Source organism: Rousettus aegyptiacus, unplaced genomic scaffold (genome assembly GCF_014176215.1).
Source record: "Rousettus aegyptiacus isolate mRouAeg1 unplaced genomic scaffold, mRouAeg1.p scaffold_m13_p_3, whole genome shotgun sequence".
Lineage (NCBI taxonomy): Eukaryota > Metazoa > Chordata > Mammalia > Chiroptera > Pteropodidae > Rousettus > Rousettus aegyptiacus.
The window spans coordinates 157,845,496-157,871,507 of NW_023416306.1; the positions used below are offsets into that span (position 1 = coordinate 157,845,496).

At 43.8% G+C, this 26,012-nt stretch overlaps 1 protein-coding gene and 1 pseudogene across 4 annotated transcripts in view; one reads left to right on the plus strand and one right to left on the minus strand.

Moving 5' to 3' along the window:
* Positions 1-13,421, minus strand: part of STON2 (stonin 2) — a 113,919-nt gene extending 100,498 nt beyond the window's left edge. For 2 of the 4 annotated variants that reach the window (XM_016137514.2, XM_016137512.2), the window contains exon 1: positions 13,273-13,419. The gene's annotated coding sequence lies outside the window, so the exon portion shown is untranslated. Of the gene's footprint in view, positions 1-13,272 lie in introns of all 4 variants that reach the window. The other 2 variants (XM_016137513.2, XM_016137510.2) reach the window with 1 other exon arrangement.
* Positions 13,422-14,859: 1,438 nt separating this feature from the next.
* Positions 14,860-17,231, plus strand: LOC107506695 (annotated as a pseudogene).
* Positions 17,232-26,012: the final 8,781 nt, after the last annotated feature.

A 26,012-nucleotide genomic window follows, 5' to 3' on the forward strand; every position in this document is an offset into this window, starting at 1 on the left:
GATGGTATTATTTTACTTAGCCATGTTTAAACAATTGTGTTAACATGCAAAATCATTGTCACCAAAAAGTAGGTGTGACAGTGTGGGTCCCAGGTCTGGCTGTGACGCAGGCTCGTGGCTAGGAATAGGACCCCAGATTTAGAATGTTACGTTAGTGCAGCAGGGCACCTGCGCCTAAAATATGGACACATAATTCAGCTCATTGTATCACGTGTGTGTGGCAGAATGGCACTACTGTACTCTGATGTGTGTGGAGCCCATGCAGTGCCCTAGGGAGCAGAAGAACAGCGGGAGCTGAAGTGTGTTCCCCGCAGCAGAGCCGCACTCCCCGCGACGAGTTGGTGCCTGCCATTCCATTCTCATGTCAGCCCCTGTGCATTCTTCCAATGGGGCGTCTCGCCACCGAAAACGTCCCTTCTCCATCAGCTCAGTGCTGACAAACAGACATCCCTGACTCCTACATCCATCCCCAGCCCTCCCCACTGCCTAACCTTATTCCTGAACATAACCTACCACCAACCCCAACCCCTGGAGTATGTACCCCTGGAGACGGGGTAGGATCTGGAGGTTAAGAGTAAGGCCCAGCGTAAGGGGAAGATGCGGCTGAGAAATGAGGCTCGAGTTCAGGGACGGCCTGAGATTCAGGATCAGTGTTAGGAATGGGGCGAGAGGCAGGATTGGGTGATGCAGAGCTAGAACGAGGATGTCTGCTCCGTACATGACGGAGAAGCGTGAAGTGTAATCGTTTTCTACAAGGCCCCTACTCAAAACAGCTATAATAAAATGTAACATGCTCAAAGACTAGGAGATAAAGGAAAAGCACATAGTATTTTCGGAACTACAGGTAATTCAGATTGACTGAAGCAATGAGCCAGAAGGACAGTACTAAGACAGGAGGCTGGGAAGTTTTGGAGTCAGGTCGGATAGGGAGGGCCTTGGTGGCCATGCCCAGAGGTTGGGTTTTGTCATAAAGGCAATGGAGATCAATTAAACAATTTTAAATGAGGGCATAACCTGAGTCAATTGTATTTTAGAAAGATTCTGGAAGCAATGAGGAAGGTGGACTGAAGGGTGGGAAGACCAGCTAGGAATTAAAGCCATCAGGCACTGCAAGATGAGGAATAAAGAGGAGTGATTTTTTAATGAGCCATTTAAGATGTAAGATCATCAAGACATGGAGATAAAGTCTATTTGAAGCTCATTAAGATTGAGGGAGTAGTGATCCCGTGGGTGGATGAAAAAGATCTTTGGAAAACCGTGTAAGTTTTTTGTGCCATTCAACAAGATAAGAACTTCAAAGAAAAAAATGGTGGAGGGGTGGTAGGGACATGAGGAGCTCAGTTTTAGACCCAATGAGATTAATGGGCCTGTTTAATGGGAGAAGGCTATGGGGACAGGTCATAGGTCAAGAGCTCAGAAGAAGAAAGATGAGTGTTGATAATATAGATTGACAGGTCATTGGTAACCATGGGTTTGGAATAGGTCTCCCAGAGAGAATGTATGAGGAGAAAGAAGGACCAAGGCTGGGAAGGTCCACATTAACATACTGGGCACAGGATAAATAGCCACTCAGGAGTTCACTATAAATGCCTTCTCCTATCACCATTATGGAAGCCTGGGTCAAATCCAACCTTCCACTGCAGGGAAAATCAACCTCGTTTGCTTGGAACCCAGAGACAGATCAGACATTGGTATCCATCCACTTCAACTAGTGAACTCTTCGGGAAATGCAGAAGAAGCTCTGCAAAGGCTCAAGGACAACAGAAAGAAGCGCAGAGGTTGTGCATTTCTGGATTTCCGGTTCATGAAGAAGTGAAACCTTCATCTTCCTGCAGCATGGGCTTCTTTCGGTGGACGCACCTAAGAGGTTTTACATTCTTACACTGATATCTCCACTACACATACATCAACCATCAAGAAGAGTTTTCTAGTTAGGGCCAAGGCCAAGATGCACACTCAAACTTGAACACCTTCCCTTAGAACTGGTTCTTGATTTATTTAAAAAAAAAAAAAAAAGTATGAATCTCTCGATCTCTTTGAGATATAATTTCAGCCAGAGAATCTCATCTCCAGGAAAATACCTATACATGCAACATTATTTATAACAATTTTAGGTTTTTCGCAGGCACCTTTCTCAAAGTCCCTTCATGAATCCCCTGGGAATCTCTGCGTTCCACCGTAGAACAATTTAACTTGCTCATGTCACTTTTAGATCTTTCTAAACGAAACAGAATCATCGTGCCAGAGGAGCACACAGAAGGAAGCTGGGCACTGTGGCTTTTACTGACCCTGCACTGATAATTATTTATTTCCGTTTTCAGTAATGTGAGGCTATCTCCTTCCCTTTTCTAAGAATCCCTCCCCTCCCTCTTGCCCCAAGAAAACAGACACACAAGCATGAAACCAAAACCCAGTCAAATGCTAAAACACCACAGTGGCCCTGAGGGGCTGCAGCTGCAAGCTAAACCCTGCTGATGGCAACAATATTATCTTCGTGAGGCAGGCCCCTCATAAACAAGAAACATCCCAAGTTCATGTCGGCAGGGCATGCGGGTGTCTCCGACTGCCAGGGGCGGCAACCAGAAACAAGGATACACTGGGTGGGCTTGGCACTGCATGAGAGTTGAATAAATATCTCTTGACTGAGGGCTGGCTCTGCTTTTGCAGAGCAGGGTCTTGAGTTTTGATGGGTGACAGACAATGTTGACGCCAAGTACTTCTTTATAGATTGTAAATTTAGAGAGCAGATATGTTAGGAAGTGTCACAACTTGTAGGACAAAATAATCCCCATATTATAAAAAAAATGTGAGCAATTCAGGACCTTTAAATTGTGACAATTACCCATCTCCACACTCCTGGTGCATTTCCTTTTTTAAAATTTATTTATCTGACTTATATACACAGAATTATAAAAGGTATACACTCTCACTAAGGAAAATTTGAAAAAAATAGAAAAGCATAACCACTGGTGTACTTCTGAAATGATTTGATTTCTAAAAATTCCCTTTGCATGCACCTTTTCAGCTTCCCAGGAACACTTCTCTTGTTTAAGGGTGAAGTGTTTTGTTTTGTTTTTATTATTGCTTTCTTTTTTCTTTTTCTTTTTTTTTCTTTCTTGTTTTTTTTTTTTTTTTTTTTTTTTTTGAGAGGAGAGGTTAAGTTGTCACCACAGACAAATGGAATGGATTCCTTTGACCTTGTGACTCCCTGGGCTCTCATCTCATGGTTAAGGGTCATTTATTCTATTGTTTTTTCCAAGCTGACATAAATTTCCCACAGTTCATGCCTATTTTCCTTACTTCCTCAAACTTCGAAAGGCCAGAAAGAAAAATTTAATCACTGGAAGCTCTTTCTTATGAATTTTTCTGCTTTGGTTTGTCTAGTGTTTTCTTTCAGTCCTCATACCACCCACCTCCATCTGGAGGAGACTTCTCAAAAATTCTAGCAGGGATTTAGAAACCAACCACACCGTAACATATATTTGGTGCAGCCACCACTAATAGTAGTAGTTCTTTTTGGTAGACAGCGTCCTGACAGTAACTCTTGCAAAACAGAAAAGCCACAAATTCAAAGCATATAAACCATAAATTCAACACGGCAGACAACTAATTAGAGAACTGAGACGCAAGACCTCAGAATTTGAGTTTGCATTTCTCTGATTCTTACTTAGCTTTGAGAGGATGACTTTTTAAAAAACAGATTTGCTGAGTGAAATCAAGTGTTTTAGATGCATTTTCCAAGCAAGTGTAAAACTTAAATTTAAAGCAGTAGGCTATTAGGGAAATGCAAATCAAAACCACAATGAGATATCATCTCACACCTGTAAGAATGGCTATTATCAACAGAACAAGTAATAAGAATTGTTGGAGAGGTTGTGGGGGAAAAGGAACCCTCATGCACTGCTGTTGGGAATGCAAATTGGTACAGCCACTATGGAAAACAGTATGGAGGTTCTTCAAAAAACTAAGAATTGAATTACCATATGATCCAGCAACCCTACTTCTGAATATTTACCAAAAAAACCTGAAAACATTTATCTGCAAAGATATATGGACCCCAATGTTCATAGCAGCATTATTCACAGTGGCCAGAGCATGGAAGCAACTGAAGTGTCCTATGATAAGTGATTGGATAAAGATGTGATGCATATACACAATGGAATATTACTCAGCCATGAGAAGAGATGAAATACTGCCATTTGCGACAACATGGATAGATCTTGAGATAATTATACTAAGTGAAATAAGTCAGACAGAAAAAGTGGAAAACCACATATCGCTCATACGTGGGATAGAAAACTGAAAGTAACAAACAAACATGACAAACAAACAGAGACTCATGGACACGAACAGTGGATGAGTAGTCACCAAAGGAAAGCGGGGAGAGGGAAATAGATAGGGGTAACAGGGGTCAAATATGTGGAAGGAAATCTAACTGAGTCAGGAACCTACAATGCAATATATATATATGACTTAGTGCTGAATGATACACTTGAAACTTATTTGATTTTGTTAATGTTGCCCCAATAACTTTTAATAAAAAATAAAAATAAGTAAGTAAAATAATCCCTCAGAAAAATAAAGCAGTGGGGAGGACCACTTAGTTTACTAGAAAGAGTGAGAACCTGCCCACCTGACTCACAGTGGTGAGGAACACATACGAGGTTAGCGTATGTGATATTGAAACACTGCCATCACCAGGGGTATCCATTTCTCCTGTTTCGCTTTTGAGGTCTCTGAATGCTCGTGCATCTGCGACTCACGTACCAATTGCCACATACACAAGCCAGACTTGATCTTGGGATGTAGTGTTTCAGTTACAGAGGAAGCAAGCCTAAGTGTCTGACATGTATGTGTGGAATTTATTGCATTATCTCCTTCACCTCTTCTATTTTTAATATAAAGAAAGAAAACGGTAGCAGTATGGGCTGAATTAAAATGTGGTTTCCAGTTCAGGGAACGTTCAAAGGGCTTTACAATGTGTGAGCTGTCACTATTCCTTACTTCTCATACACTGGCAGGAACAGTGAGAATTTTACAGTGGTAAAACCAGCAACGGCCCCACAATGTTAACATAGCTGCACTCACAGAGCCCTCAGATCTCTGAAATGAGCACTTTTACTACCAGTTCCCATCTCAAGAGAAGGAAACTGAGTCTCAGAGAGTAAGTAGCTTGCCCAAAGGCACAGAGCTAGGAAGAAGTCAAGTGGTATGTGACCCTAGTCGCTTGACTGAAGACATAGCATTACAGAGCTCAAATGAGAAGAAACTACCCAGAGAAAACGCCAGCATCAAACAGGGACACACTTCATTTTACGCTGGGGAAGCAAAGAAAAGAACAAACTAGAAAACGAGTGCTGGCTTGACTGCCCACACTGGGGCCGGAACGCCCCTGGCTGGACCCCAGGAGGCCAGCCCTTCTCCATCCGCTTCCATCCTTCACAGCGTTAGACCCTATCTCTAGCGGGGGTCACTGCGTGGATGTTTCCAGCCCTGACTTCTCACGTGACTCTGCTGAGGCCCACTGAGTACCTTCACTTCAGTGTCTAACAGGCCTCTCGAACTTAAGACATCCAAAACTGAACAACTCCTCTCCCTCCCCCAAAACTACTTCACTGGAAGCCCTCCCCACCCAAGATGTTGGCCGCTCTATCTTTCCAGTGGGCCCGGTCAAGAATATCAAGTCATGCTGGATTTCGCTCTTCCCTTTACACTGTTTCTCTCATGTTCATCTTACAAAGAGACAGTTTACAAACATATTTCTCATAAGATTCTTTAAAACAGCAAATTCCCTAATATCCTAATAGCTATGTATGGTGCCAGGTGGGTACTAGACTTCTCGGAGAGATCACTTTGTAAGTCATATAAATGTCTAACCACTACACTGTACACCTGAAACTAATAATATTGAATGTCAACTATAATTAAAAATGAAATAAAATAGTAGAACTTAGTAATACCTCATTTGCACATAAGCCATCATGAGTACCTATGCTAAAGCAATTAGGTGAACCTTATATATTGTAGCACTACCTACATATGATGATGTCACCTACCATTTTATTTTTATGTGCTACCTGATAACACTTATGTAACACTTCTTATCTCCCAGACATTGATCTCATAGTGCTTTACAACTCATTTAATTAAATACTTTGTATAATCCTCCTAAGAACTCTATGAAGTAGGTACTATTATTATCCTATTTATTTAGATAAGGAAACTGAAGCACAAGGAGGTTAAATAATGGCCAAGGCCACACAATTCAAACCCAGACAGTCTGGCTCCCAACTCCATGCCCTCAACCACGTCGCCGTGTTCTATCCATGGGACATACTTTCCCCGCTGTAAGCGCATAAACGCTCTCTTATGGCCAGGACCCACCTCTGCCAAGAGCCCAGCCAGAACCGGATGTTCATTTCCTGTCTTCTTCACCTGTCCTCTTCACAAGAAAGAGGCAACCAGATGACAGGAGATCAAAGCCCCTGGTCCCATGAGCACTGTGCTGTGTGACTGGCCCAGTCGCCTAGCCCAGTCTCATATGCGACGGCAAATGACTAAGTCCTTGGAGCTGCCTCCCCAAGGTCTGCTCAGGAATCAGGAACTGAACACCAACCAGCAGCACAGCTTGTGAGCTCCAGGGCCCCGGAGTGTGACGGATGGCACAGCTGGAGGAGCTGCTGCAGATGGCACAGCCGCCTGTGCCTATTAGGCTGATGCCGAGTAACTGAGAAACACGCTGAATTCAAACAGATCCCCACTCTACGAGTCACCCCCGTTTTAGGTGATACCTCATAACAAAAATATTAAGGAGGAAGAGATAGGGCAAAGAAGAGAAGGAAGTGTGCTTCTACTGCCTTGCTGATAACATGAACTGACAGCAACAGCAAGGACAGTTTTCCTTCCACCAGGATCTCCGTGGGTGTGGCCAGGGTGGACAGAGAGCCCGTTAACTCTTTAGGGCACTTTTCCTTTTGTTTCCAGATACAGTCGTGACTAAGGGCACAGCTTCCAGAACTAAGAGATTAGAAGAGGGATTCAAAGCTCAGGTCTACGACAACCTGTGACAAATTCCTTAACTCCAGCCTCTGTTTGTCTCATTTGTAAAACGAGATGCCACTCTTCCCAACCTTACAGAGTTGAGGTGGAAAGTAAGTAAGTTAATGTGGTATAAATTGCTAGCAGAGGACCTGGAACATAGTAAAGCTGAATGAATGATTGCTATTAATAGTGATTTTGATCATATCAATAATAAAATTTTTCACACCCTTCAACTGTTCAGAGCCTGAAGTTGAGGGAATGTAAGGACAAAGAATGACGTAGAAAAAGATGAATACTTTGTTTGGCAAGGGCAGGAAAATACACAAATGAAACCATATTTTTGACAGCTGTGGGTTGACCTAATAGACAACATTCAAACAATAGATAACTGAATTATCTCACCATCTACAGATTACCCCAGCCATACCTACTTAACCATTACATTATAATTTTTCTCTTTTAAAAACTTAAGTCAAGAAACACAGACAAATATATTGTTTCTAAAGCAAACAGAGAAATAAAATCTGTTTTCATTTCAAACATCTCATTTTTTTTTTTTTTAAAGCAATTAGCTAACTTCAAAAAGAAGGCAGCCAACGGAATGATTCGATCAAGCTGGTAGAGTCTAGTGTCTCACTTCAAAGTTCCGGCTGATTGAAAGCCACAGATAGTCCTGCAATATTGGTTGGCATTTGGCATGAAAAGTGCTGAGAATGCCTTTCATTCAGATGGTGTATTTGCACAGACCCACGGCACTAAAATGGTACCTTCTTCTTTCATTGAGAGCCAGGCTTAAGCCTGAAAGAAGGGTATGATTAGCTCATCCTCAAATTAAAAGTAACAAGGGCATTTTGGTTACAGTTGAGGGCTTCCATGGAGTATAATGCAGATAAAGAAAATCCTAACTAGATGTCCAGAGCTCTAGGTTCTCAGTGCCACCATCCCTATGGATATCTGTGAAGCAACATAAGCTGGACACTACCAAATGTCAGGGAAGGTAGGACCAGCGAACGCAGAAGTGCCAGGGGATTCTGCATGACTTTAAACAAGTCACTTGATCTTCCTAAGTCATTTTGCAAGTGGAGAGATACCTACAGCCTGCCAGTTCGAAACAGTTTGTGACAGGATTAGATTTTATTTATAAAAAGGTTTGACATCCTTAGCTCCAAAGTGGTTATCTATTATTAAAATGGACATGTTACAAAAGTCAAATTAGAGTCCAGTGTTACTCATCTGCTACTAAATCACACAACGGCTTTATTTGTCAGGAGGTGACGATGCGAGCAGGGAGAATACCTGGGTTAGATAGTCTGATGGCAGTCAAGAAACGAAGACTTTAGAAGCTCAGACTTCCCTCCTCTTGACCCTTTCACTCCAGACGTCTCGTCACAGACCCAGAACAAGCCTGTGCTGACCGTCGGAGCCACAGTAAGTCCACTCCCTAAAACCCACCTCTCTGCCTATATCTTACTTTTACATTCAATCAAGTGCAACTGCACTTCCCTGAACCTCCCTAGACCAGCATAACCTCAGAATGGTTCCGTGTCCCTGAATTCACAGCGCGTGGTGGCCCTTTTCATTATTTGTTTAGTGTTGGTTTCATTGGTATTTAACTGTTATTAATTTTGCATAAATATTATTCCCTTTCTCGCTCAGATTAGAGGCTGTGTCAAAAGACTAAGCATGACATTTCTCTGAATTCCTCTTACATTTTTGTCGGAGCCTTGTGCCCAGAAGATGCTTGATGCCATTCGCGTGAAGCCACCTTCCAAAGATTTTACTAGGCCATTAACAATCTGCAAAGTAGCTTCACAATCCTCACTGTGACTACATGTCACAAAGAACATTGCCCATCTCTTGCCTATTAGTGAGGCCACCTGAAAGCACAAATCCGGATTTGTACGGAGCCAGCCGGGGTGGCAGAGGTAAATACCTGAACAAAAAATTCAAGGTACTCTGAATTTTCAATCCTGCTTTTCTATTATCTGTCTTCAGAATTTTGACTCTTTCTGTTATCACATTTCAGGAGGACAGCAGAGCACTAGAAACCTACCTCCTGAAATTTGTACAGATGTAAAAAATAAAAAAATACATATGATAGCATTTAGTCAATATAAATATAAAGGATATTATTTATCTAATGATTTGATATGTATATTTCTTAAATATCAAATTGCTGGATAAATGCTATGCAACGGGGAATTATAACACTTCCTAACAAATATGTTCAGCATGTTAAATCCCTTCCTACTAGTCTAAGTGTTCTTTCCCTCACTCATGTCTAGGGTTTTATTTGCTGCATCTTTTGAAACTTTAGACAAAGTTTCCTGGAGACCTGAAATCAAGGGATTCGTGGTAGTTTATTTTAGAAATGACCAAGGGAAAGTAGCACTAAGGCCAAGCCTGCAGGAGAAGAAAAGTCATGTAAAATTACCCAGAGAGAGAAAGAGATGGATCTGATCTATGGAGATGGCCTCAGGTCTCCTGGACAGAGGTTATAGTTCCAAGCTTTCTCATCCACCTCAGGCTATATGCAGAATCCTAGGGAATTCTCCTGTCTCAAAGATCACACCTTTAAGGTGCTATTTTTCTATCAAATCTCAATCAGGAAAAGAGTTATTTCAAATCTCACTCGTTTCATTTTATAGCTTGGACCCCACCCCCAAGACATTTTTTATTTTATACAAATATATGCAGAATTTCTAATATATTCTACCCACACCACAATGGACCAATATACACTCATCCTACCTTGAAACAAATATTTTAACCTGCTAGCCAGCACTCAAAATGCTGATCCTGAAAACCTGAAAATATTTCATGCATTCACATGGTGTCTGCTGGGCAGGCATATCACTGATAACCTGGACCCTGGTAGAGTTCAAACTTTTGCCACATCTAGGATTGAGGAAAAAAAATACAGTAAAAAGAAAAGAAACCCTCACTATGTTTTATTTCTTGTGTCATGTACACACCAACATACTTTCTCCTTAACGTCCATTTTTGGAATGCTCTCTCATTACAGTAGTGAGTCACAGTTAAGGGAATTGTTGAGACTTGCACCACCCATTGGTATAAGCCAGACCATGGGTGATCTTGGTTTCTCATGGGGTTATTTATCTTGGGGTGGAGGAGCTGATCACAATTTGCATGATCACGTGGTACAAATGTTTATTCAGGAGGATGACCTAAAGTGAAGTGAGAAATGTCTTGGTCTATTTTAAAATCAGCTAAATGTCCACCCAGTGGGCAAACCCAGCTCCAGAAGAAATTAAAACTGGGATGATGATGGTAAGTGTGACAGATCAGGATTGAAATATATTGGCTGGTGCAAGTGAGAGGTCTGGGGCCAGGTAGAAGGGTGTGTGCTCAATGACAGAATGGGGAGTCAAGACAGAATTACAAGGGGAGGGGATAAACTTGTACTCTTCTTGTACTCGAATTCTGTGAATTCTAGCTTTCATTTCCTCACTATGCACTTTCCCTCCTACTCAGCCATAGCTCACTGTCTGCGGGACGTTTATATTTCCCTGGCCACATGGTTTGGCCATGTGACTTACCTTGGCCAATAGCATGAGACCTGAAGTTATGTCTGTTACTTCTGAGCTGTATTTGTTCTGTCATGTTTTCTTTTTTCCCTTTCTCATAAATGAGATCGGCATTGTCCCAGGGAAAAAAAAAAAAAAAAAAAAAAGATGTTTTCTTAAGCCTCAGTCAGTCTCAGACCAAAAACAGATGAGCGGAACCACAACTGACCTACACTGGACATGCAGCGTAAGTGAGAAAAAATCTTCGCTGTTGTTAAGCCACTGAGATTTGGGGGTTATTTGTTATTTAGCCTAAACTATTAGAGCACTTTATCTCCCTTGTTTTCTGCCTGAAACGTCTTCTCTCCTCCATTCTACCCTTTCTTCCAATCCTACCTCACTCCTGTCTGCACAAGAGACTGGCTCATCATTCTGTGCTCAGTTCAGGTGTTAATCAAGTCTTTTTTTCTCATATATAACTAATCACTCTTACCTTTAGGACCTCCTCTGAATGCTACAGGCCTGTAACTATGTCCCTGGAACCATGCTAGGGTTTTCCATTCATTAGCATCCTTAGAATAACTCGTGTGTGTGTGTGTGTGTGTGTGTGTGTGTGTGTGTGAGAGAGAGAGAGAGAGAGAGAGAGAGAGAGAGAGAGAGAGAGAGAGAGAGAGAGAGAGAGACCCCTCATTTTACAGAATGGCAGACTTTGGCTCCGAAGAGCAAACGTGTCCAGGTTTCTAGAGTTCTCATCAGGCACGGGTCTGGCTCTGAAGTAAGCAATTTTTCTTCTGCCCTTCACACCTCCCTCTTCCAGTAGCAAGCTTTCAGATCCTCCCACTCTTGGAGAGTAAAAGTCTCCTCATCAACAAGTGAAAGCGCTGTCAAATTAATTTGACACTTGAAAGATTTGCATCTGTAAGTGGGCTTCCTACACCAGAAAAGATAATCACTTTCTTGAGATGGATGTGTTTATTCTTAAGGCCTCTGGCAAAGGCCTTAGAGACCCTAGGAGAACAGGGGCATTTTGTCTGTGCCCTTCAGAAGCTCTCTAGCTACGAGGGTAGTGTCCCACTTATGTCACCCTAGAGAACCTTTGGGGAAGATCATTTGGGTTTGTCACAGGGTAGGTTAAGCAGCAGAAGGTTGAGAATTCCAAAAGAGTCTACTTCATATTGATATTTTAGGTTTTAAAAAAGAAAAATGTATGGTGCCAAATGTTTGACTCTTTAGATTAAGCAAAAAAAGGAAAGTGACACATTGGCAAAGAAATGAACCAGACTGTCCAGGTCAGTCACATATGGGAACAACTGCCTAAAGTGGCAACTGCAATTTTAGGTTTCTAGGAGCTGCTGACATTTTCTTGTGTGGTTGGGCTTTGTTTCTCTCTCTTTCTCTTTCTCTCTCTCTCTCTCTCTCTCTCTCTCTCTCTCTCTCTCTCCCCTCTCCCCCCTTTTCAAACTTTACTTGTTTAAGGAAGGGGTAGAAAGTACTAGAACCTTCAAAATCCTCTCCCCCCACCAACACCACCAAGTCAGCCATACTAAGGAAAGACAAGAATTCAACAGAGTACCATGATATTCTCTTCACGCAACATTCGTATCGATTTTTTCAAGGGTTACCAAGGTTTTCTAAGATACTAGTTGAAATTCATTTCTGTCTCTCACCATTCCAATGCAGCACCTTTTACCCCCTCTGGGCATACATTACCTTTAAACAATACCATCGGTAACATTAATAGCATCTTTCCCCTTCAAGTGTAGAAAGCTATTCAGAGCTCCAAATGGTCGCTGGGCCAGTTTGGACACGTCTGATTTACTCTTTAAAAGACCATCCACTCCGTAAAGTATTGAGTACCGAGCGCTGTGCTCGGCGTTTTTCAGGCATTGCCTTATTTAATCCTCAAAACAACGCGGGTTTTGTAAAACAGATGCAATCATCGTCGCCACCTTACATATTAGGAGAGTGAGGCACAGAGAGCATAAGAGACTGCCTAAGAGGAACGGAGGGACAGGCAGGAGCCAGGAGCTGCCCAAGACCACAGTTAATGATTCACGCAGCCCTCAGGGCTGCCGCACACACACTGTACACACGCTCACTCTCTCACTCACTCATCTTCAACTCTTTATCCCAGAGAGAGGCAGTGTCCGGCAAATTGCTTGGCAACGCGCTGAGAAAACTCCATCCAAACCCGGAGTCCGCCGGGTCCAGGACGCTTCTGGGCGCTGTCCAGCGGGCAGCGGGCCCGAGGCCTGGCTGGGGTCCTGTCTCTGGACACCCCCAAGGTGGGGAGGAACGCCAAGGCCCGGATTTCAGACCGGGGGAGGGGGTGGCACCGTCCCCAGGGACACTTGTTGTCGCCTCCACATTCAGGCTAAGGAAGAAGTCCCGGGGACCCAGACCTTGGGGAAGACATGTGTTGGCAAATAGTATCTGAGTATGGGTGCGGGGTCTCAGGTGTCTTTCCCCCGCATATCCCCGCACGCCTTAAACGAACTGACCTCCCGTCCTCCCACTCCTGGACGCCCGCGGCGTGCAGACACGTCGCCCCTTCCCGGGCTATGGCCCAAGCAGGCGCCGGGGCCCCAGGGGCTCGGGCAGCACCGCGGCGCTAGGACCTCGCGGCCGGCCCGCCCCCCGCCCGCCCCACCTGAGGTCCCTCTCTCGCCCGCACGCTCGCCCTCCCTCTGAGCGGTGCGGTTACCTGTGACGCCGCCTGCAGGGTCCCGAGCGTCGGCCCGGAGGTCGCCGCGGCAGAGCCGGCGGGGCTGGCCTGGGGTGCCCCACTAGCCGGGTCTCACTGCACTCAAGGCTCTCCCTCCCGCGGCGCAGCGCCGCGGCGGGATCCCGACTCCGGGCTCGCTCGCCGCCCGCCGGCTCCGGGCGCCGCTCCCGCCGCTCCTGATTGGCCGCGGCGCGCGCCCGAGCCGCGCCCTGATTGGTCAGCCGAGAGCCGGGGCGGGGGAAGGCTCCCGGTGCCGCCTGGACCTACTCCCGGCGCCGCAGGCGCCGCAGCCATGCAGCCCGGCTGCACCCCGGGGCCTCGATCCAGAAGCTGAACCCGGGATCCTGCCCCTCTGCCCCGAGTGCGGCCCGCCGTCCAGGCCTGGGGCGGAGTGCAAAGCGTAGCTGCGAGTAGCATGGGGGTGGCAGGGAGTGGGGATCGCCTCGGAGTCTCTCCCATACCCCGTGCCACAGCTCGTTGGTTGGTATCGTTGCTTCTCCAGCCTCACTCCTACGACGGATTCTGACTACCTGCTCATTTTGATACTTTCACTATTAAAAGGCGTAGGACGCAGGGCAGTGGCTTGTAAACAGTGGACGCTAAATTAGGTTTGTGGATTAATATTGGACTTTACAAACAATCTCTATGTGGTGCAATCTGAGCTTACAAAGGGGAAGCGACTAGTCCAAGGTCCTGGTCACGTTCACACATTTTTAAGAATGAGAAAGATAGTGAGATTTTCAGTTACAATGAACTTATACTTAGCAAAGGAGATGAGGCTGAATAATAATAACATAATAATAATACCAACAATATAGTCCTAACGTTTCCCTCGCACATATGATTTGCTGGGCATTTTCCCCAGTGCTTTACATATGTTAATTCAGAAACACAGGAAACAGCTTTCATAAAGATGTCCATATGTCCTGTGAAACACATGGACAAATGACATTAGTTCTGAGTATGCAGAGGTTTTCATCAGGAAGACACAGTCGCTCCACACTGCAGTAAAGAGGCACAATTTACAATGGAGAGCGACTATTGGGAATTAAAATTGTTCTCATCTTCCATTCCTTCTTCCACCGTCTTTAGTCCTCCCAACATTTTCTCCCACCTGCACTGAACCTTTTAAAAAGTAAAAACAACCACTATAAAACAGGATGCCACCAGGACTTTGTTCCACCACTCATAAAAGGACACCCCTCTAAATACCCAAATAGACGATTAGAAATAAATAGCACAGTTTATATTTTAGAACCTTTGACTTTGGTTGCACTAATGTCTTGAAAGCAAGTATGTAACTATTTTCCTACAGGTATCCCCCCTTTAATTCTATTCTTCTATGTAGACAGAACACTTCAGTGAGAAATTTAGATTGGTAGAGAAGTAAAGACCCTAATGAAATCCAGCTTGACCCACTGTTAAGAGCCACTCTGGGCCCTGGAGTGAGCTTAAAGTCATTTACTTTGAGGAGCTCAAGATCCTAGAAAGAAATTAGCTCAGTTTTCCCAGTTTAGATCAGTGGGCAAACAATCAATTCACTTATATTGAAAAGATGAACCGGACATGGGTGGAGCCTCACCTGGTGGGAACACAAGAGCGCACAGACTGTGTGAAGATGGTTCTTTCACCAGCATCGCTCTCCAAGCATCAAAAGCACATGGAGATGTCAGCCCATCATGCCAGTTGCTCACTTTCCATAGCTGTGGCTTTTGCCACTGTAGAAGTTCCATTAGGATTAGTCACACTATCACTCCAAAGAAGAAAGGCTATTTCAGCCAGAAAACCAGGTTCACCCAAGATGATTTCTTAAATTGATCAACCCTGGTTACATCACATTAAACTTGGCCCTCTAGAAGGATGAAAAGTGAAAGAAGGATCTGGATCCCATGATATCTACTCTGGAATCTTCTTTGTGGGCAAAAACTGTTCATGCATCTGCCTATCCCATCTAGCAAAGCTGTGCTTCATTCTGCCTCCTGCTTCACATTTCTCCTCTGCCAGCTCCTACTTAGCTCTCAAGACTCAACTAAAATATCCCTTCGTGAGGCCTACCATAACTCTCCCAGGCAAAGGTAGTGATCCCCTTGCCTGTGTAATATCCTCATCACAGCACTAAGCAACAGCATTCTAATGATCAGTTTGCATGGCTTTCCATCCAACTAAATCTCCCCCATGTCTCACCTACTAAGTGAAACACAGTAGGTACTCATGGGGTGGGCAGGGCATGTCTGACTTTTCTAGAAGACCTGGATAGTGCCTCTGGGCCACAGCGAGCCAGCTTTGGGCATTCTTCATGCCAGGTCTCTTTTTCTTCTGCTGAGTCAGCTGTGGCAGCCATGAAGACCATCACCCCCAGGGCCGAGGTGGCCTGAGGCCAGGCAGCATTGGTGGTCAGCATCAGCATGGCCAGGGGTGGGATGGCTGCAGGATGTGCTAAGGACCAACCTGGGGCCCAAGGGCCCCAGGAGGATGATTGTTTCTGGTTCCAGAGACATCAAGCTGACTAAAGATGTCAATGTGCTGCTTCAGGAGATGTAAATTCAACACCCGAAGTCCTCCTTAACAGCAAGAGTAGCCATAGTGCAGGATGAAGTAACTGGTGATGGGAACAGTTCCAATGTCCTGGTCACTGGAGAACGGCTGCAGCAAACTGATCTTAATGTGTCTGAAGGTCTTCATCCCAGAGTAAAAACAGAACGATTCGAAGCTGCAAAAATGGAAAAAAAGCACTTCAGTTTTTGGAACACGTCAAAGTAAGCAAAGAGATGAGCAGGGAAATAGTCATCGATGTGGCCAGAACATCTCTACCTGCTAAAGTTCCTGCTGAACTTGCTGATGTCTTATTAACAGAGGCTGTAGCTGACTCCATCTTGGCCATTAAAAAACAAGATGAACCTATTGACCTCTTTGTGGTTCAGATCATGGAGACGAAACATAAATCTGAAACCAACACACATAAGCTTAATCGGAGGTCTCGTTTTAGACTATGGGCACAGCATCCTGATATGAAAAAAACAGTAGAAGAAGATACATTTTCATGTGCAACGTGTCACTGGAATGTGAAAAAACAGAAGTACATTCTGGCTTTGTTTTTTTTTTAACAAGTGTACAGAAGAGAGAGAGAGACTAGTAAAAGCTGAAAGAAAATTCATTGAAGATAAAGCTTAAAAAATAGAACTGAAAAAGAAAGTCTATCGTGACTCAGATAAAGATTTGTTGTTAATCAAAAAGTAATTGACCCATTTTCCTTAGATGCTCTTGCAAAAAAGGCGTAGTAGCCCTGTGCAGAGCCAAAAGGAGAAATATGGAAAGGCTGACTCTTGCTTGTGGTGGAGTAGCTCTACATTCTTTTGATGACCTAAATCCTGATGGTTTGGGATATGCAGGACTTGTCTATGAGTATACATTGGGAGAAAGGAAGTTCACCTTTGCAGACAACTGTAACAACCCTTGCTCTGACACGTTATTAGTCAAAGGACCAAATAAGCACACATTCACTCAAATCAAAGATGCAGTAAGAGATGGCCTGAGGGCTGTTACAGATGCCGTTGATGATGGCTGTGTAGTTCCAGGTACTGGTGCAGTGGAAGGAGCAATGGCGGAAGTCCTGATAAACATAAGCCCAGTGAAAAAGGGAGGGTTCAGCTTGGAGTTCAAGTGTTTGCTGACACATTGCTCATTATTCACAAGATTCTTGTTCAGAATTCTGGTTTTGACCTTTAGGAAACACTAGTTATAGTTCAAGCAGAACATTCAAATTCAGATCAATTTGTGGGTGTGAACTCGATCGCAGCGAGGCAATGGTAGCAACAGAGGTAGGCGGCTGGAATAACCGCTGCGTGAAGAAACAGCTTCACTCCTGCACTGTGATGGCCACCAACATCCTCCTGGTTGGTGAGACCGTGCGAGCCGGAACGTCTTCTCTGAAAGGCTGAACCGAAACTCCTCTTGTATCATCTGAACCATGAAGACTCTACAGAGCGATCCTAAGAATGCAGCTATAGGATTTTTATCTGAGCTTCGAATGATTTTCAAAGGAATTTTCTTTTCCCATGTGAAAAAAGAGGAGAGAACATTGACACCTATTCAAATTCCAAAGCCTGAAATTGTAATTACGGTATTTTTTTTAATTGCACTCAGTGTACACACGAAAGCAGGGCCATTTTCACCCAGTAAACAGGATGTTTTACTTTAGCTTCAGTGATGAAAAATACATGTTAGAAAGCATGTTATCTACCTTATTAAATATTCCTTGAAAAACGAAAACAAAAAACATAATAGGTACTCAGTTAAACTTGAACTGATTGACTTAAACTCCCTAACAGGCTAATAGGGTGGCATTGGGGGGCCTGGGGCCAAACCTCCATCCTGGTCAGTAGGGCAGCCTCCAGTTCCAGGCTGGATGGGCATTGGGTGTGGGTTAAAATGATCATCCATCCAACCCAACAGTAGGTTGGTAGTCTCAGTATGTCAGACTCTGTCAGGTGAAGGGACGAATAAACTCTCAAATGTACACAAGATGAAATTGTGCAGCTGATGTGGAAAACAGTTTGGCAGTCCTCAGTTAAACATAGAGATACCATATGACCCAGTAATTCTGCTTCTAAATATATGTTCAATAGAATTAAAAACATATACCCACACAAAAACCTCTGCATAAATATTTATAGCAACGTTATTCATAATAGCCGAAACATGCAAAGGACACAAAGTTTCACCCACTGATGAATGAAGAAACAAAGTGTGGTATATCCATAAAATGGAATCTCATTCAATAATAAAAAGGAATGAACAGTGATACATATAGCAATATGGATAAATCTTAGACACATGCTAAGTGAAAGAAGCCAGATACAATGGGCCCAGGCCACATATGGTATGATTCCATTTAGATGAAATAGCCAGAATGGTTAAAGGCAGAGACAGACAGCAGGCCGGGGGGTGCCAGGGGACAGGTGAGGGGGAATGGGCACTGACTGCTTCATGGATCTGGAGTTTCCTTTTGGGGTGATAAAAATGTTCTGAAATTAGATCGTGTTTATTGTCGCACAACTTTGTGAATACACTAAAAACCACTGAACTGTTTTTTAAAAAATATACGCAGCTTGCATTCTGAGAATGTGAAAACCATCACTGAAGGATGTTAGTGAAATCCTGAAGTGTGGGAGCTAAAAGTGTAAAAAGTGCGGAGGAACAGAAAAACCTATATATATAAAAAAAAAAAACATTAAAAATTGGCTCGACCCCATCATACTCCTACCTTCAGCAGCCCGGAGTGGACTTGCTCCTTAGATCTGCATTGTCCAATTGAACAATCTTTGATGATGGAAATGTCCTTTCTCTTTATTTAATATGGAAGCCACTCGGCAGACAGGGCTATCGGACACCTGAGATGTGGTGAGTGCCACTGAAAAACTGAAATTTAAATTGTATTTAAATTTAAATAGCCACACGTGGCCAGTGGCTACTGTAATGGCAGGGTAGCTTTTGCTGGTTTAAAAGATTAGAGCCATCCTAACTGGAACCTTGAAAAAAATACTAGAGGGCATAAGAATGGGAGAGCCTGTCTTTACGTCCCACATCCCAGTCCAACCCTGAGCCCACTAGAAATCCTTCAATAAGATCTCACTGTTCCCAGGCTTCATCCTTCTAAGAACTCTTCATGAACTTCAGTCAATAATACAGTGTTTTGTTTTATCTTTATGGTAAGGTGCTTCCATTCCACAAATATTTATGAACCGAGCACTTTGTAGAACTCTGGGAAGAGAAAGAATTGTAGACAATGTCAGCCAGATTCCAAACGGCTGGTCTTGATAAGGCTGAGAAGAAAGGACAAGAGAAGTCCCTTCCCAGGACCTGGCTCCCTCCCTTCTTCCCTCCAAGGTCTCCCTGTCACACATGCACATACGCCTCCAAGGTGGAAATCTTGCTATAAAGATGCTGAAGTGGTGTCGAAGAATCTTAATTTAGATTTCCTGTTTCCAACTCAAGCTTCATAATGTCCTTAACTCCTTCAGTACACCTTCCAGTTCACGTTGATCTTTCCTTTCCATGAACTTTCATTGAACTTGAAATTAGTAGAAGGTAATGACTTTCTAAGCATTCTTCTGTAATGTGATATCCCCATGGCAAGAGTCATTTGTTGTAGAATGAATATTTTGTGCCAGAACAGTTTTAGGGGCTGTGGATTAAAAGAAAGACAGAGTCACTGAGTAGATTAGCGCCTAATGAGGAGGCACACAAAGAAATTGTTCTACGGAGCTTGGCTTAGATGTATTGGAAGGTTCACTGAGGGCACAGAACGAGGAGCACCTGAACGCACACGAGCAGACGTTCTTCACTCTGTGCCGGCACTCGACGCAGTTACTCCATCCCACTGTGGGGTGGTCACACCTGCTCCCTCCCAGGGCTTTCAGGCCATTGCTCCCCAATGCTGACAGGCTCTTCTGGTTGACTTCTGTCCTGTCTTTTCTCTGCCCAATGTGGTGACATCATGCTTTCCCTGGTCAGTCGTCAGCTGTGTAGATGAGGGATGGACATTTCTGGTGTGAGTGAGCCCACTCTTCTCATCTCTCCTGTCCTCCCCGTTGGTGGTGGTGTGTGGCAGACATGAGTGCAGCGAGCATCGAAAGAGATCGCATTCTAGGAACGCGGCCATGAGAACCTCGAGAGTTCGAGGGCAGACCTGGTCGGAAGATGTGTCCCTCTACCTTGATCGGGTTACTGTGAGATTCAGATGAAATTATGTGCCTGAGAGTCCTTTGTAATCTATACAATTATACACAGAAACTGGTTGTTTTTATTTGTCTCGTTTTACGGATAAGAAAACTAAAAAGGGGAAAAGTGAAATGACCTCCCAAGATAAAGAGGCACCGTGGGAGTATTGCTGGGAAGGAAAACTCTGATTTCAGGACCTGCGGTTGACACTCGGCTCTACCATCGCCTAGCTGTGTGATCGTGGGTTGGTTCCATATTTATAAAGTGGGGACAATAATACATCTATGTCAGAGGTTTTGGGGAACACCAAATGAGAATATGCCTATGAAGAACTTAGCACTGTGCCTGGCATGTAACGGGTACTTGATAAATATTCTCTATTATTATTATTATTATTTTACTAAACAGATATTTGTAGCAGAGCTACAAGTGCCGGGGTCTCAGCCCTGCTGTGCACTAGAAATGGGTGATAAAAATATTTTCAAGGCGAGCTTGCCAGAAGCTGCAGTGATACGTTCGAGAACCTGGCGTCTGAGAGACCACGTAGCAGGTAGGTAACAGCATAGATGTGGGAGCCAGGTGGGCTGCGTTTGAATCCTGGCCCAGTAGCTAAGTTGTTGTCAGACCCTTGGCAAGTTACGTAGCCTCGCCGGGCCTCGGTTTCTTCACCTCTAAAATGGGTTCTTGAGAACAGTGAATGAATTAACATACATCAGGTGTGTAGGACAGTACCTGGCACATCGTGCTAGGAATCGTTAGATATTATTAATGATATTATTCTGACTTTGTTTAAAATTAAAAACGAAATTTGTTCTCAAAAATCTCAATTGGCTTTTATTTCCAGGGGCCTGCATTTTAGAGATTGAGGGGAGAGGGGGCAATGGACATGAAGATACACACGTCTTTATGCTCTTACCTGTGACGTTGCCTTTACCTGAAATCCCTCCTTTTTGACCCAGAGAACCGCCATGTGTTCTCCGAGGTTCCTTCTCTCATACTTCCATCCCTCACACGGGAATCCTCTGCTCTGCTTTCTACTCCTCTGTGTATTTTCTGACAGCCTCAATAAAAGTTTCTTCGATGGAAAGGTGAAAGAGAGTAAGGGGGATGCTTTGAACTCTGGTCGTTTGCAGACAAATACAGAACTTACGTCCTCCCTCTCAGAGGCTGAGGGATTGGCAGAGGACTTGGGGAGATGATGCCTCTTAATGTGAGGGAAAAACACAAAGAATGACAATCCAGTCTTCACCTGGAACCATCTCCAACCCCCATGGCCGCGTCCTCCTGGGCTGGGGAGAAGCTATGGTGACAAAGCAGAATGGACTGTGGACCCAGGATAGCCCCTGCCTGAATCTCGATTCTGTCATTCGACGACTGTCCTCCAAATCAGACATCTCTGAGCCTATTTTCTAGCCTGTAAAATGAGGGTGACGCCAGCCTCGAGGGCTGATTTTGACGATGAAATGAGACAATGCTGCAATGCCTGACACTTAAAAAAATGATCAATTAATGTCCGTTAAGGAAAAAGATTGGGCCTTAGAGAAGCAATACCATTGTCGAATGAAGCGATGTTGTCTTTCGAAAGCACAGTGTTGCTTTAAAGCGGTCTCCTGCGTGTCATCGTCAGCGTACCATTCCCTAGGTCGTCACAGAGGCCTTCACACAGCTTCTCAGACTCTCAGTCTGAGATTAATCTGCAGTCAAGACACCCAGGCAGGCGGGGATCTGGCAAACCCCTTCCCCAAGCCCTTCTCCTCTCCAGCTGGCACAGAAACGCTCCGCATTTGCAGCTTCCATGGCAATTACAAGAACCTACTCCCTTTTATTGTTCTTCTTTTCCTAACGATGGAGCAATCACATGATTTCAACAGGAAAAACAACGCTGGAATTGGAGACCATCTGGATTGAGCCAGGACTTTCTGGTCCCCGTGTCTGAACCCCTGGAGGGAAAAGACATTCGATGCTGGCAGGACGGGGGATGAGCTGGACAAGAAGCATGGCCAGCACATGCTCATACCAGGCTGGCCAACTGAGCAGGTTGTGTTTCAGGATTAAAAACAGTCCGATTCTAACAAACTGGGAGCTCATATTTACTGAGTGCTAAGCACCAAGCCCTTTACTGGCGTTGCCAAGCTTAATCACAACAATCCAAGAAGAGCGTGTATTATTTGCATTACACACCAGTGAGGAGAATGAGGCTCCGAGAGGCTAAGGGATCTCTTGGGATCACACAGGAGTCAGGGGCTTTGCTAGCATTCCGCTCCGTTTGCAAGCCCCCAAAACCTATTCGTTATCTCCTAGCCCCTGGTACAGCAGAACTTCCAGACTCTAAAGTGCACAGCAGCTCTCCTGCGGGCCTTTGAAAATGTAGATTCTGATTCCCTCAGCTAAGGGCGGAGTCTGAGTCTGCATTTCCAACAGACTTTTAGGGGATGCTGCAGCTCCAGAGACTTCAGTGGCGAAAGCGAGAGCAGTGGTCTTGACCTTGGCGGCACATTGGAACCCCCTGGAAGTTTTCAGAAGGCTGACACCTAGGCCCCATCTAGAGACCCTGATTTTGTAGCTCTACCCCGCAGCACAGGACTCTGCTAAGGCATCCCAGTGACTCGGTTGTGCCACGAGAGCTGAGACCACCCTGCTGGAGGGAGGCAATATCTGCGGGCTCCTGAGGACACAGGGTCACCCTGGGCTTCCCTTTCCCAACCACAGAGACATCCATGGCTGGGCTTTGAGGTCACCCTTGAAGAGGCTTCTTCTCTCAGCAAACTCCCAGCCTAGGAAGAGGCCAGAGTCGCCACCTGTTTCCTTGAAATAGTTCGCAGCTGTGCTGGGTGACCTCACCGCTCTGCCTCTGCTGTGGGCCAAGCTGTTATCTGGGAAGCCCTCTCCCGGGTCATTTAGTCAAGTCGGCTTCGGGTTGCCCCTGTGTGTCTGGGGCAGGGGGAAGGGAAAGGGGATAGCTGGGCACAGGAGAAGCTGCAAGGCCAGGGCTCGTCGGTGCTGGGGGCTTCTGGGAAGGACCTAGCCACATCGGGGACCCTGTGTGAGAGCAGCTGACAGCCTCATTCCTCACCTCCCGCCCAATACTTGGGAACTGATGAAATTACAAGGAGTTCTCCTCCTCCCTTTAAGCGTTGTATAAACAAACATCGAAGTGCATAAGGAAGAAGGGAAAGGCCTCTGCTCTGCCCCTCGCACTACCCAGAGGCAGCAGTCAGGCTCATATTCTTCCAAATCTTTTTCTAAACATAAATATGTGTATTTATTACACACACATGTAATACTATTTTATAAACAAAAAAGATCAAGCAATATTACTTTAAACACTATCTCGGATATCTTTTCCATGTCCTAGTTATATATACTTAGAAATTATTTTAGTGTGTTTCAAACTTGTCTGGAAATCAGAATCTTTTGGGGGCACTTTTTAAACATAAATATTCACCTCAGACCTGCCAAATCAGGATTCCTCAGAGAGAGAGGCATGGGAAGCTTTTATGAATTTGTTTTTAATATCTGTCTCGGGTAGATTTTTTAATTTTAATTTTTAAATGTTTTGTATTGAGATATAATTAACATGTAACATTGTATTCTTTTTAAGTATACATCTCAGGCAGTTCTTATGAAAACTGTCTTGCCTTTTTAATAGTCACACTTGTCTGATATAAGGCTATACCATTGTTTGTTAGCCAATCCCCAATTGTTGAATATTTAAGGTAGTTCCAGCTTCTTTCTTTGTACTATAAACAATACTACAAACACACGCATGCTGTACCTGGAACTTCTTTTCCCAGTACACATGTTCACGCTTGAATCATGGAACCTCCTGGCAGGACAAATACTGAACATTCATAGTCAAGACCAGAACTGTCCAACGGAAATATAACGTGTGTCATAGTCGCCATTTAAACATTTCAGCAGCCACATTCATTCTAACATTTTCTTTAACCTTATAGATCAAAAATATCATGTCAACATAGAATCGAATAAAAATTATGAGTGAAATATTTTTCTTGTCTTTTTCACGTGAAGTCTTTGAAAATGGGTGTGAATTTTACACTTTACAGCACACCTCACTTGGACTAGCCACCTTTTAAAGTATTCGATCATCACAAGGGCCAAATGATATTGTTTCAGACAGCACAAATCTAGGCTTTTCATTTTATTTTAGAGGGGACAAGGGACAAACAGTTGTGGAGCAGCTACAATCTACTTGTCCCTGAAGAAGCATCTAACATTGATCACTGCTCACAAAAAGCTTGGTGGACAGATGGGTGAAATGTTTGCAGACAATGAAACTGAATGATAATGTAAGTTAAAGACATTTTCTCTTCAGAATGAATTGAAGAGAAAGGCAGGGTATGGGTTATTATGATGTCTGTTATTTCATCTTGAGGTTGATAATTTGCCAAGATCACACAGCCCACAAACACAGAGGCAGAACTGGAATCATGTCTTTAGACTCCTATGGTTTTCTTTTATCCCACAGATCTCTCTCTACAAGACAGTTATTCAAAGTCCAACCTTATATAGTGGTTCAGGGAGAGTTGTCAACAAATTAAGTGAATTATTAGAAGCCACAAAAGCAATTTATCTAAATTATTGACATTCCAGGGACTCCTTGTAAAAACATGTCTGCTACTGCCCTCTGGTGGAAAGTGGAGTTATTGCAAGCCACTGGTAAATGCATTTGCAGACCTTTCTAGGCCATTAACCGAGTATATAAAAATATGATGACTGTTTCATAGAGGTTCTTGAAATTAGAAAAAAAAACAAACTGATTCTTCATACTGCGAAAAGTTCAGAATTGCTTCAGTAGACTATCAGAGAAACAGCCACACACAGATCCTAGGAGCAGGTTCTGTTTCGGATACCTTTTTCTAAAAAATTGAGATATAATTGACATGTAACATTATGTTAGTTTCAGGTGTACAGCATGATAGTTTGATATTTGTATATATTGCAAAATGATCACCACAATATGTCTAGTTAACATCTGTCAGCATATGCTGTGAGAGACGCCTGCAGTCCTGGCAGGATGCCTGGTGCTTGGAGCAACAAGGTCACACTACAGGGAGGGCCCACACGCCTTACCTGTTCTGGGACTTCTTGCTCTAGGCACAAGGGTAAGAAGAGGGAGTAGCTGATAACACGGTGGTGACCTTGAGGCAGAATTTGGGAGTTGTCTGTAATCTGTAATTACTAATCTGAGTGTAACTAATAATAATAACAAAGCCAGTTTTATGAGAGAGAGAATAAAAAGCCATGGAGACAGCGGTGGGGGAAGCTAGCATTGCCATTCATCCCTTCTCCGTATCCATGTTAGTTAATGCATTTCCAGACTCCCACCCTTCTTCCTAGCCGTCTCCGCAACAAGCATACGTAACTATAAAATCGTTTCTCTTCTTGTGATAACTTTTAAGATTTATTTTGTTAGCAACTTTCAAATATATGATATAGTATTATTACCTACAGTCACCATGCTGTGTATCTGTCCCCATGACTTAATTATTCTATACCTAGGAACTTGTACCTTTTGATCCCCTTCGCCCATTTCACATTCCACCCCCACCACACACACCCCTCACCTGTGGCAACCACCAGTTTGTCCCCAGTATCTATGAATTTGTTTGTTTGTTTGTTTTCATTTGTTTGTTTTCGATTCCGCATATAAGTAAGATCGTACAGTATTTGCCTTTCTCTGCCTGACTTAATCCACCTAGCATAATGTCCATCCAATGTAGCAAAGGGCAAGATTTTATTCTTTTTTATGACTGAATAATATTCCATTATATATATATGTATATATACATACATATCACATTTTCTTTATCCATTCATCCATCGAAGAACATTTAGGATGTTCCTATGTCTTGGCTATTGTAGATAATGCTGATATATAAACATGGGGGTGCGGATATCTTTTTTTTACGCATGGATAATTGTACTTGGTTATATCTTAGTTTCTAAGTTTTCTAGTGGGTGTGTTAGTGTGTCTG